The 13,501-nt window shown below is 40.7% G+C and overlaps 1 long non-coding RNA gene across 1 annotated transcript in view; it reads left to right on the top strand.

Annotated features, from left to right (window-relative positions):
• Positions 1-121: 121 nt before the first annotated feature.
• The window catches only part of LOC128312394 (uncharacterized), a 34,886-nt gene continuing 21,506 nt past the window's right edge, over positions 122-13,501 (top strand). The window contains exon 1 of the long non-coding RNA XR_008291668.1: positions 122-258. This is a non-coding gene — a long non-coding RNA (uncharacterized LOC128312394). The remainder of the gene's footprint in view (positions 259-13,501) is intronic.

Here is a 13,501-nt window from a genome sequence, read left to right as displayed (position 1 = left end):
CCTCTCTCCCTCAGTGTCAGATTATAGCCAGGATGATGCCTCTCCAGATAAGGGACAGGAAGATCTTTCTCTGGAGAAACTGAAACACCCCAAAGAAAAGACCTACAGATACTGACAACTGGGGATCCCCAACAAAAATTGGTCCAACTTGTCCATTGTCCTTCCCCAGTCTACAGCTCTGCCTGCCCTGAGAACTTCCAATCAGCATTTGGGTGCTTCACCCTCCAATAGAGAGAGACACACAAGGATCATCAGAAGGTAAGGAGTGCTAGAAGGAAAAGGCTAAATCAAGAGCAAATAGCAAATAAGGGGTACCTGGCTAAGCGTAGACTCTTGATTTCAGCTCAGGTCATGGTGTCTGGGTTGTGGGATTGAGCCCTGCTTCAGGCTCTGTGCTGAGTGTGGATCCTGCTTGAGATTCTCTCTCTCTCTCCCTCTCTGCCCCTCTCCCCTTCCCCCGCTCACACTCTCTCTCACACTCTCTCTTTAAAAAAAAAGAAAGAACAAATAAGTAGAAAAGGGGGTGCAAAGGAAACAGGGAGCGGGGAACTATTTCAGAGAGGCCATAGTTAAATTCTCAAGAAGTTGAAAGATAATCTCTTCATGAATAGAGAAGTGGATGTTCTTTAAATAATCAAATAGCAAAGAAGAGCTCTTCTAAATACAAAATATATAAAAGCCTAAATATGATATTTAAGAAAGCCTTAAGGTTTGGGTACAAAAAGACATGGAAATGAACACTGGAGAGGAAGGAAGGAGAATCGGAAGACTGATGTAGGTGGTCTGGCATCTGACCGGAGGAGCCCCAAGAAGAGTAAGCAGGAAACTATGGATAAGCCACAGAACAGCACAGGGGGCATACCTAGAGCCGATGAAGACCTGTTCCAGAGGGAGATAGTCCACTGAATGCCCAGCACAATGAATAAAATAAAAGACCTGTCCCAGGTTACATCTCATAAATTTCAGAACAATAATAAGGAAAAATTCTGAGAAAACCCCAGAGGAGGACGATCAAAGAATCTGGAAAACATGGAAGACATCAGGCTTCTCGGTGATGACACTGGAATCTGGAAGATGAAGGAAAAGCTCTTCTGAAATTCGTATTTTCAACCTAAACTTCTATATTTATGTATTTATTTTGAGAGAGACAGAGAGTGTGTGCACATGAGCCTGTGCAGGGGAGGGGCAGGGAGAGGGGGAGGGAGAGAGAGAATCCCAAGTAGGCTCCACGCTGTCAGCGTAGAGCCCAATGCGGGGCTCCAACCCACAACCGTGAGCTCATGACCTGAGCCGAAATCAAGTCGGACGCTTAACTGAGCCACCCAGGTGACACTCAACTTCGATATTTAAACAGATTGCCTTTCCAGAGTTGAGGGCAGAATACAAAAATGTGGCTATGTGAAAAGTGTTAGGGATTAACTTCTTCTGCATGTTTTCTCAGGAGAGACGTTATTTCCACAAAATGAAAGGGATTGGGGGATGAGAAAGAGAAAGACGGACTGGTGGGGGGACAGAAACTATAACACAGGATAGGGGGGTAAGTTCAGCAGCGACAGCAGAGCCCGGTTCAGGCCAGTAGCCGGTCAGCAAGCCGAGAGGTGACCAGTCCAGAGAGTTGCAAATAGAGACGGGGGGAGAAGTAGATGGAACTGATGTATTACCTGATGTGCCTGCATGTTTGGGAAAATAATGTTGAGCGGGTTTTGCACAACTGTCAAAGGGTGTAAAAAGACTGAGTAAACATTCCCAGAAAATGAGCGAAAATGATGAAAGGACACACATAGCGACTGTAGTTTAAATCCAAGGTGGCATAAAAATGAAAACAGAATCACAACATATATATTGATTAGAAATAAACGGCTATGTGTGTACAACTATATAGATACTCCTTTGGGGTTAATTAAAAATAAAATTATATTGAAAGGTTGAAGACGGAAAAAGAGCATACCAGTGTGCTAAAATTCTCAGTTCTGAGAATTTTGGATTGCTATTGCGTAACACTGAGTCATCGGAAAAGCATTTTTGCATTGCTGTATATATCTTTTGGAAATATCAGGGAGGGGGGAGATAGCTGCAAAGTTGAACGTGCTTTCCTCTGGGGAGAAGAATGAGGTAGAAGATGAGGAGACAAAGAATGTAGTTTTGGTTTTGTGATAACACTTCTTGGAACTCCTTAATGTTCAACACTATTTGCAAATAAAATTACTTTAACTCAACTTGAAATAAAACAAACATTAATAAAAAAAATAAAGTTAAAAAAATACAGCCCAGCATTTCTAAGACCTCAAGACACAACAGAACCAGCCTCATGAGCAATTACTTGGTCAGAACCTGGAAGTCACATCCCGCTGTGGAATCTGAAATCAGTCGGAGAGATCTGCTTGCACTGGACCCTATTGAACAGCAAAATGTTCAATAAAAATGCAAACAAACAAATCCTGAAAGATTATCTCCTGTCACTGCTACACATCAGGAATACTTTATTGTGACTCGCTTATCGGTTGGGTTTCAGCCACTGGGTGGGCCTGAAGGGGAAATCACTTTTGTTGTGAGGCACAAGGTGAGTGTGCGGCCCGAGGAAATGTTCACGAGGATTATCAGCCCCTCAACCTGTCACCCAGGGCCCGGCGTGAGCACTGTGCTTCGGGCTTCAGTGAAATGCAGAGATTAGGGAAAATGGCACGTGTAAATAATGGAAAGGCTCCTGGATTCAGATTTCAAATGACTGCTGAATTATATGAAAGAATCCATAGTTTACAGCAAATTATCCTCAACATTTTTTTAATGTTTATTTATTTTTGAGAGAGAGAGAGAGAGACAGAGAAAGAGAAAGAGACAGAGAAACAGAGTGCGAGCAGGGGAGGGGCAGAGAGAAAGGGAGACACAGAATCCGAAGCAGGCTCCAGGCTCCGAGCTGTCAGCACAGGGCCCGACGTGGGGCTCGAACTCAAAACAGTGAGATCGTGACCTGAGTCTAAGTCAGACGCTCAACTGACTGAGCCACCCAGCTGCCCCTATACTTTTTAATTAAAGAATAATCTAAGTACAATCTGTATACCTATTTCTGTGGCACAGCTGTTACTGCTCATTAAACTAATTTTTTTAAAGCAAGAATACACTTCTCTTTTATCCCTTGTTGAATTTAGGCCTTTCAGAAAGGGTTGGATCTTTACCACTTCAAATTAGAATCTTTAATTTCCCCTATAAAACATGTGCAGAACATACATGGCTAAGTATTTTTTCTCTCCCCCATCAAGTGATCACTGGAAGGCGATAGCTCTAAACAGGAGGGGACCGACAGACAGCCTATATTTATCCCCTCTACCTGGCAGTCTTGTCATGCGAATATCTGCTGGATACCAGACACAAGAACAATCATGCCATCTGTTCATGCACAGGTCACCAGCCAGCAGATGGTACACTTGGGCAAGGTGGTTGTTCTATTTCGAGATTTACTGAGAACAGGGGAGTTCATTCTGTCTCTGTCTCTGTCTCTGTCTCTAATACTGGAAAAGCAGTCTTCATTTTCGGAGAGTGTCAAAGTTCTAAAATAAAAACCCACTTCTTTTATAATTGAAATAAAAAGTCTTCTGAGGCCCATCCTGCTGCTATGTGAGGGCTGTTAAGTGTTTGTCCAGGGGTCTAGGTTTGCAGGGAAGGAGCGGGTTATATGCCAGTGATTGTAGATGTCTGTGGAAGGTCACAGACAGAAAGCTCGGGGTCAGGGCAGCCGCTGGGACACACACGTTTGGATTTCTGTGACAAAAGTTCAAGCCGCCCTGCTGTCTTTGTTGAGCTCTAGGAGACTATTGGCAGTCCTATCAAAGACCAAATTTAAATGGTACCCCTTCCCTATTCTGTTTAGCCTGAAGTTCTCAGTTCACCGGCTGGGAACCCCAGGATTCAAAAGTTGATGTCCTGAGACCCAACCCGTCCTCAGCCTGAAGGTGAGAAGTCCTGTCTTGGTATGGCTCTGAGCATCCCCACAGGTGCTTATTTGTGTCTAAAAGAAACCCGTCCTCAGCTCTAGACGCCATCCCCCTGGTCACCCCTTGTCACCTGCGGGTTCATTGTTCTTGCGAAGCAGAAGATTTCTGTTTGCATTATGATCATCTGAGTGGGTAGAGGGGGGTTTGGCTTGAGCCCCAGGTATTGAGCATTCATGATGTAGCTCTCTCACATTGTTCTGTTGGTGGCTAGCCAAGTTCAGGTGTGTAACATCCCACAGTCCTATTTTGGTCAAGCTACCCGTATCGATGGTTTGGGTTGTCGCAGGTGGTTCTGATATCAGTGATTCCATGGGAGCCTATGGCTTCGCAGGAACACAGGGCGCTTGGGGTCCAGGCTACCCAATGGGTCAAGTGCATGCTGCTGCTTTGGTTTAACCAAGCATTTCAGCTGCCCTCCCTGCCCCTGCTGCCACCTCAGCTGTTCCTGCCTTGATGTAGCCTCTCCACTGATCCTCCCAAGCTGTGCTACTTCCCTGATGGGAGAAGAGTTCTTTCTGTATCACACTTAAGCAAGGCATGTCCCGTAGCGACATCTCTTAGATCCATACAGTCACCTTCCTCCTGCGAGCCTAGAAATGCTTGCTGGAATGAATGGCTTTGGGCAAGTTTGGTCTCACTGTGACCAGGATAAACTCTTACTCTATGTACTTGAGTCCTTTCAGCACGCAGTAAATCCTGTGTCAAGGGGCCCAAATATGCCTCCACAATCCGGCTTCTCTGATTTCCATGTTCTGATGTCTGACAGTCACGCCTCTAACCCCAAGACCCAGTGATAGACAGGCTCCCACAACCTGAGTGTTCAGCTCGAAGTCAGAGAGACCTATATGCTGAGGGTCACGACTCAACTCCACTGCTGGAAACATCTGAATCCTGCAGCAGATGGTTTGCAGAGAAAGGTATGCTGTTTAACCACTTTCAAGGAATAGGAGGAGGGTAATTCTGGTTCCATCTTGTCAGGAAGCGGGAGTTCCAAAAGTAATTCTGGTGCCAACTCTTAACAGAATAAAATTATCACCTTGAAACGTCAACATGTATATAACAGTTGATAGTTTACAAAGCTGTGGAGAAAGTAGCCATTTCTTCCTAAATTCGGACTTTAAAAATTTCTCTAAAAGTCTAATGGGTTGTTTCTGCTGCCTTACAAAAAGTCCCTTTTACTTAACTACTTCTCTGCTCTTCAACATGAATTACATCTTATTTTGGTATTACTGTTTTGTTAAGTCTAATGTGGAACATTCTCAGGGTAGGGCATGCACTGATTAATAATCAAGATACTCATTTCCTGCATATGTACAAAGAGTCTTCCAATATTATTGCTAAATTCAGGTAGTCAGGCATTGATGCCCAAGGCATTCTCTCACTGGGTCCTCCAAAAATATTGTAACGGATTAATGGGTTACTTCTGTGAATAAAACTGATTATCTCTATTTTAACATGTTTGGTGTTGCTATATGATTTAAAACTATGCACAAGGAATAAAAGCCCTACTCCATTAAAATGTAACTGATAGCTTCAATTTTTCCCCTCTCCCATTTAAATATGTGTGTAGAATTACTGGCTTTTAAGGATCAACTTTAGCATGTAAATGTATTTGTAATGAATATAATTTCTTGCACTGGACGTTAACTTCCCCAGGATCTGAGGGCAGCATTTACTGAAGGTTAACACAGGAGATAGTGTTCCATATAGTGGATGTTGTAAGATACAGTCTAGGGTGAAAAAAATTGCTTTGCTTTATAGAATTTAAATGAATTTCAATCTTTGTGCTTCCTGACTGAAAAGGAAGAAAATTGTTTCCAGGAGAGTTTAGAAACATGTTATGTTTGTCATTGTGAACCTGTGGCTCAAGCCTATCCTGGGATTTTAAGGACATTGTGTCGGGCCAGTTCCTGGGGAACTGGGGAAACAGATGTCTGAACATGATGCTCTGGGCATGTAGCAGTTGCCGAAGAAACACGGTAAAATATAATGAACCTTGTGTTACAACCCTTGGTCCAAAGGGAGTTCCGTCCCGGGGTGGATGTCCAGGGAGAGAGCACGGGGCCTGAGGGCCCATTTTGTGTCTGCGTCTCAGCTTTCACTAGTTGTGTGATCTTAGGGAAGTCGTTTAACTTATTGGAATTCAATTTCACCGTCTGTGAACAGTTCACCTTTTGCCTATTTGTGATTTTTTTTGAGAGACAGAAGTTCTTAATTTTTATGTGGCAAAGTGGGTCACGTTTCTCCTTTACACTCAGTGTTGTTCTGGGAAGTGTCTAAGAAATCTTTCCCAAGGTAGAGGTCATGACAAGATCTGCATGTATTATCTTCTAAAAGTTCAATGTTTTGCTTTTCGTATAACATCTACGCTCAGTCTGGAGTTAATTTCTGGGCAAATTGTAAGATTTGCCTTCTGACCACTACCCATTTCTCCTCCTGTAGCCAAACTCTATCCTAATTCCATGTACTAGCTTTCCCTGATGGTTTTTAAAAACTCTGTTACATTCCACTGGCCTTTAGTTCTACTCTTGCATTAATAGTACACTGTCTTAGTTACTATTTCATTATAATCATTGGGTAGCCAGTAAGGTAAACTTTCTAACTTTGTACTTTTTTTTAATAGACTTTATTTTTTAGAGCAGTTTTAGACTCATAGCAAAAATGAGTACAAGGTACAGGGATTCCTGGTATACGCTCTGTCCCAGCATGCATAACCTCTCCCATTATCAGCTTCACTCACCAGATTAGTAATTTGACACAGTTGATCAACCTGTATTCATGCATTATAATCACTCAATGTCCAAAGTTTACCTCAAGGTTCACTCTTTCTATTGCACATTCTATGGGTTTGGACAAATGGATGTCATATATCTATCATTATGTTATCATACAGAGTATTTTCACTGCTCTGTGCTCTGCCTGTTCAGTGCACCCCATCCCCACCTCCAGGTGACTCCTGATCTTTGTACTGTCTCTAACCTTTTGACTTTTCCAGGATGTCACAGAGTCGGAATCAGAGAGCATGTAGCCTTTTCAGATAGGCTACATTCACTTAGAAATATGCATTTTAGGTTTGTACTTCTTTTTAAATATTGTTTTGGGTATTATGACACTGTATTTCCAGATAAATTTCAGAACTAGTTTATCAGTTTATACACACACACACACACACACACACACACACACACGCACACACAGGCACACATGCATGCACAAATACCCATTGGAATTTTTATGGGGATAGTATTAAACGTATAGATCAATTTGGGGAAAATTGTTATGTTAGATTTAGAATATTGAGTCTTTAATTTTGTCCATTAATTTATTTACATCTTCATTAATTTCTTTCCATAAAGTCTTACACTTTTCTTTGTAGGGATGTTGCACATTTTACAACTATTTTGGCTTTATTTTTTTTTAATATGAAATTTATTGTCAAATTGGTTTCCATACAACACCCAGTGCTACTCCCAACAGGTGCCCTCCTTGATGCCCATCACCCACCCTCCCCTCCCTCCCACCTGATTCTGTCTTTCTAATTGGCTTTCATAAATTGTATTTTACTAGAAGTTGGCCAATTTCCCTAAATTTAAATATTCATTGGCATAAATGTGCTCAAAATATCCTTTTAAAATATTTTCAATATGTTCAGTTTCTATTAGGATGTTCCTCTTTTCATTTACAATACTGATCATTTGGACCTTCTGTTGTTTTACCTCTTGATCATTACCATGAGAAGTTCATAAGTTTTTTTAAATGTTCATTTATTTTTGAGAAAGAGAGGGAGATAGAGTATGAGTGGGGGAGGGGCAGAGAGAGAGGGAGACACAGAATCCAAAGCAGGCTTCGAACTTTGAGCTGTCAGCACAGAACCTGATGTGGGGCTCCAACTCATGAACTGCAAGATCGTGACCTGAGCCAAAGGCAGACACTCAACTGACTGAGCCACCCAGGTGCCTCAAAAGTCCATTAGTTTTTTTCAAGGAGGCCAAGTTTGATTGTGTTGTTCCTTTGTCTTGTATATTTGTTTATAATTTATATATTTTTTCTTCTTCTATTATTTTCTTTCTTCTACTTTCTTTGAATGTACTTTTCTGTCCTTTATGTGACTTCCTTGCATGCCTTCTCATTAGCTCACTGATTTTCAGCTTGTCTACCCTGGCCTGCTGGGCTGAAGTTTCTGTTTTTATATACATGAATTTAGGTTTACTTTTCCTTCATTCTTCCTTATAGTCTCATTAGCTATAGAACAGTAGATGACATATTTCCTAATGTCACATGCTCATTCACACACACACATCCACACATGTATATATTAGTAGTGACTTACTGAAGTGTGATCTCAGGTTTTTTGGAAAGGATTTGTGCAAAAAACTGAGTTTCTCAAATGAAACTTGGACTGTGACCTTGACCTCACCACCATGGGCAGATGATTTTTATACCCAGCACCTTTACACAGCAGATAAGCCTGTTGAGAACTTTGAAGAAGAATCACATTTGCTTTTACTCTTCCTCCATAAAATTCTCACTCTCTTCCTCCTTCTGTTCTTCCTCATCTCCTTTTCTTTTTGTGGTCATTCTCAGCTCATTTTTTTTCCAGATTATGAGAAGATTGATTTTGTGCCTGGAGAGTTCCTTGGATCGTAACTAAACACTTCTTTAGTTAGTTTTTCATATTGTTAGTACCCTTCCAAGGGCCCATCAGCCAGTTCCCATATATATTTGGAATGATTTATTGGCCAGATCAAACTTCAGCACTAGGTATGCAGTTTTCCTCAAAAACAAGTTCACAAAAAATGGTATGGTATATAAAAATAGTTTTGGGATATGACTGCCAAAGCTAGTAATAGGAGCCAACCCAGCAACACAGCAGCAGCTGGGACCGGAAGCGGAATGAATTGCTGTGTAGGAACATTTCCTAACTTAGCACTGCAGGATTGGCTTGGTTGCCAGGAGCAAGCAGAGCAACCCGAAGGCTCTGAATCAAATGGCACGGGATATGAAGCCAGACAGCAAGGAGCCGAGAGGTGAGATGTGCATCATCACCCTCACCGCCCCTATACCTCTCAATCATGTCAATTATAGAAGTTGTTTCTTTCCTCTTTCCAATATGGGAAAACAACGTTTCTCCCTACTTGGTTCTTCCGACATCTTTTTTAAGTTCCTCTTTAACCATCAATCTAGTTTTTCTTTACTTCAAATCAGAAGAAAAGTATTGGTAATTTAAGAGCAATGAAAAATTTCCTAGATAAGGTGGCTCAAGAAAGTGAAAAAGGGATTTCACAACTCTGTACTATCTGACTGATTAGTCTGTGAAAAAAGAAAGCTTTGATGAGGCTCTATTCTTCCCTTTGGAATGTATTCTTTGTTGGTTTGCTTTTACTCACAATTCTTGTTTGAAGTACAACAATGTAACATTATGTTAGATAAAAATTTTAAACTATAATTTTCTGCCTACTACTGTATCTTAGACATTGGTCTCCAAAAGAATTAAGTCTTACCATGTGGTTGGGAATCTACTCTCCATGGTATTGTGAGATAAACCCATTAAGGGATATAGTATAAGCTATGTTGACTAACTTAAAAACAATTCCAGAAATTCCACCCAATGTCACTCGGTATTTCAACTTATTTACCTTTATATATTTAGGAAAATGAATTCTGTATCTCCCACAATTGCATCTCAGATTAAGCAATGCCCCTTCAACAGCAATCCAGGAGCCTACACTTTCCTCTGGAGATGTTTAAGTTCAGAATGTGACATGTAGATCTTCTGGGATGATCCTCAGAAGGATTAGCACATTCCTTCCAGTATTCATAGAGACAGTAAGAGTTACCATCAGAGGGTGAATTTCAGATCTGGCCATATTCCATAAAATAAAGCCAATATACCAATAAAACCAACTGTACTGATTAAGCCAAACAGCATACTTTCTGATTAGTAAAACTGGGCAAGTAAAAATAATAAAATTCATGTTTTCATTATGTTGTTTGTGCATTGTGCCACAAATCAATTCTTCTAAGTGAATTTTTACATCTATTTGGGACACTAGCAGCCTCATTTGAAAAACTGTTTAGCTTTCACATGAGCATTCTAAAAGATAATACCTTTCCAGACACATACTGCACTTAGAAAAAATATTTCACGTGGTATCATACTATGTGCTGGGAGAGTGAAACAAGACTGGCAGAATTGAGAAAGGCTGTATGTGATTCACTTGAAAGCCCTTCTGTCTTTGGTTATTTTCATGTTGGTTGCAGTTTTCATTGAACTCTGCCGAGTCCCTTTGCAAGCACCTTGGACTGTCTTTTCTAACCTTTTGAGTGCCTTTTGGATGTGCAAGAAATAAAAGCTCTCAGGATGAGAAGAAACATTAAAAATAACTGCCAAAACTCCTTTGGAAATGTGATTGTCTTTAATAAAATAAGTGGGGGCACGGCAGGGATGCCCACACAATTTGAGCTCAAATCAAATGCAGGTCATTATCAAGTGAGCTCTGGCTCTGAGGACACTACAGCTCATTAAAATGTCACAGTTTCTATGTTATAGTGTCAGGGGATAGGGGTACTGCAGGGTCTCTGGCATTAGTAGGTGAAGACTCAGCAAATTTTGTCGTAATTTTTTTCGACTAAACATAGCACAGAAATTTATGAACAGACTCCATTGTGAAAATGCTCTTTTCAGAAAAAAAACACAAAAAACTAAAAACCTCAGTCCTGTACACTTTCAGGAGAATTGAAAAGTTTATACTGTGTAGTGATTAAATGCAGATAAAGCAATTCATTTTCCCAGTGTTGTTTGGAATACAGTTTGCTGTAAAAGATAATCCCACAATTTATAATCTGGACATTTTATTATTAGGCTTTAAAAAGCTTTTATAAAATGGACTGGACATTTGGTAATTATATTCTCCTCCTTTTAAGCTCTTTCCTGCTTCCCAATCCTTACCCCAGAGTGACCTTTGCAGGGAATTTGGCTTGGTGCCACCGAGTGGGCATTAGAGTCAGAACATAGAGGAATAGAACTGGGAGGAGTGTGTGTCCTACAGGCTCACCCAAAACAGAATCTCTTCGATGTGTTTCCCTCAGTTGCTTTTGGGGCCCAATTCCAAATTAATGCTCTGTGCTTTAAGCAGATGGAAAGACAAAAAGACAAAGAGTATTTCTACTACTTTCCAGATGTGTTTTTGAAATGTGAGATTTTTAATGGATACTGATATAAATAAACTGTGCATGTACATGAACAGACATTTCCCTACAGGTCAGTTATGGAAGAAAAACACTCACATCACATGAGGGACTTTTGTCGTGTCCTACATCACATATGCTTAGGGACATAAACTATGAATAGAACTCATGCTCGTCATTATGTTAGTATAGACTTAGAGATTACTAGTAAGCTATTGATTCATGTAAATTATTTCTGTTGGTTTCTTACTTCACAGGGAAAAATAAGGATCTGAATAAAAGGCTTTCAGACCCACACACTTAATTAGTATACTTTGTGAACCCTCAAGGTTTTTACAAAGTAGAAGTGTGTATTTTTGGAGAAGCTATTAGTTCTCAACAAATAAGTCTTTTATTTTTTGCCATGCTAAATATAGCATATTGTAAATGGGTTTGCTACTCCTTCTAAACTTCAATACCTGGAGAGGAATTTAGATTCAGAATGTGGGCTGTCAATTGTTCAGAAAGAACACATATTTTTTTAAGGAATTGCCTCAAGAATCAAATAAAAATTATTTCATTAATTTATAAGTTTTCCACAGTGCAGAGAATAATAGGAGAACAGAAGCCTGTCTGGTGCTGGGCCTAGAGGGTCAAGCAAACGTTCCTTCCTAGGGTGAGTCGGTACAAGACAACAAACTAGCTGAGCTGGAAGGTCTGGGGGGAAGCAGTTGCCTCAATCCTGGAAATCAGGGCAGAGAGGAAGGGAAGTGTGTTCCAGATTTGAGCAACGATTTTCTTTCCCATGGCTTTCCCACAGGGTTCTTAATTTGCCCTCTCTTGAAAAACGAATGTCTGTCTGTTTAGTCCTTTTGCTGCCCTGGGTAATGGGGATGCCGTGGTACAAGAGATTTGGGCCTCTGTTTTCACGACCTTACAGGGCCCCGTGTGCATGTATGGGGGGATGTTTTAGATGATAGGATGCAGTGTAAACAGTCCCCCTGGGGGTGGGGAGTCTAGTTCAAAGATTGGGGGCCTAGTTCTGAGAGCAGAGATCCCCACCAAGCCTATGTTTATGTAGGAGACCACAGGCCAATTTCAGCTTCTTGGAGGAAGTTATCAAACTGAGACCTTGGAGGCACACTCTGGTGCAGCAGAGCCACTGAGGAAGAGAATCCGAAACAGAAGGAACAGAAAGCCTAGAAACCTGAAGACAGGGCAGAATACGTTTTTGAGGAACTGAGTGAATTTCAGAATTGCTGGGACCTGGAATATGGCAGCGTGGGGGGCCATGGCAGAGGGATGGAAAGCAGGAAGAAGACAAAATGTGGAGGCCAATGAAGGGCTTTTATAGGATGAAGAAAGAAACGTACACTGAATGAAAGTCGGTAACTCTTGAGGGATTTGAAGGAGAGTAACACAATTAGAACTGAATTTCAACAGCTCATTCTTTTACCCTCTCTCTGCAATCCTTCTAATATTTGGAGACCTGCTCCATCCCTGTTTCTTTCAGTCTTCATGTGGGATGGTCATGATCCCTTCATGATCTCTTCATGATCACCTTCTTCTGAGCAAATTTCTCTATGTTCCTCTTACAAGAGGGAATCCCAAGCAGAAAAAAACCTGTATATAGCATAGTAGGATTTTGTTACATCTTTTGCTTGGATATTATTCTTTTATTAGAGAAAAGTAAAATTTTTATGGCATACTGTTTATCCATTTTGAGCGTTTAGTAAACTAAAACAAAATCGACACCTTTTTCTAAGTGACACTGATGTTTAGTTGTCTCTCCTGTCTTGTCTGAGTATGATTTCACATACCCCTGTTAAATGTCATGCTAATGGTGTCAGTCCATCATTCATGTCTATCAGGATTGTTTTGAATCTTGGCTGTGTCGTTTGAGGCATTGGCCATCCGTCTTAGCCTGTGTCAGCTGCAAATTTAATAAAGATGATTCCTACATCTTTATCCAACTAACAGCTGCTCTCTGGAGCTTCCTCTTCTGGTTGATAAGAATCGTATTTTCTACCTCAATTTATTCAGCCAGATATAAACCCACTCAAGTATTTTCAAACCACATCTCCTTATAAGATCCTAAAATATTATAAAGAACTTGGCCAAATGTCTTGCTGAAATCAATTCACACGATTTCTTTTATATTCTCTGCATCTTGTAGCAGAGTAAGCCATTTGAAAATGGTTTTACTGAAGAACCCATTCTGGTTCCTAGTAAGCATCTTTTTACCTTTATAACCATCTGCTAAAAGTACTTCTGAAACTTTGCCAGGTATCTGCATCAATCTCCCTTTACTTAGTTTTGGGGTTGGATTATTTCTTCCTATCTGG

The sequence above is a fragment of the Acinonyx jubatus genome, chromosome D3 (assembly GCF_027475565.1).
Source record: "Acinonyx jubatus isolate Ajub_Pintada_27869175 chromosome D3, VMU_Ajub_asm_v1.0, whole genome shotgun sequence".
In the NCBI taxonomy this organism is placed as follows: domain Eukaryota; kingdom Metazoa; phylum Chordata; class Mammalia; order Carnivora; family Felidae; genus Acinonyx; species Acinonyx jubatus.
This window is presented reverse-complemented; position numbering and strand designations above follow the sequence as displayed.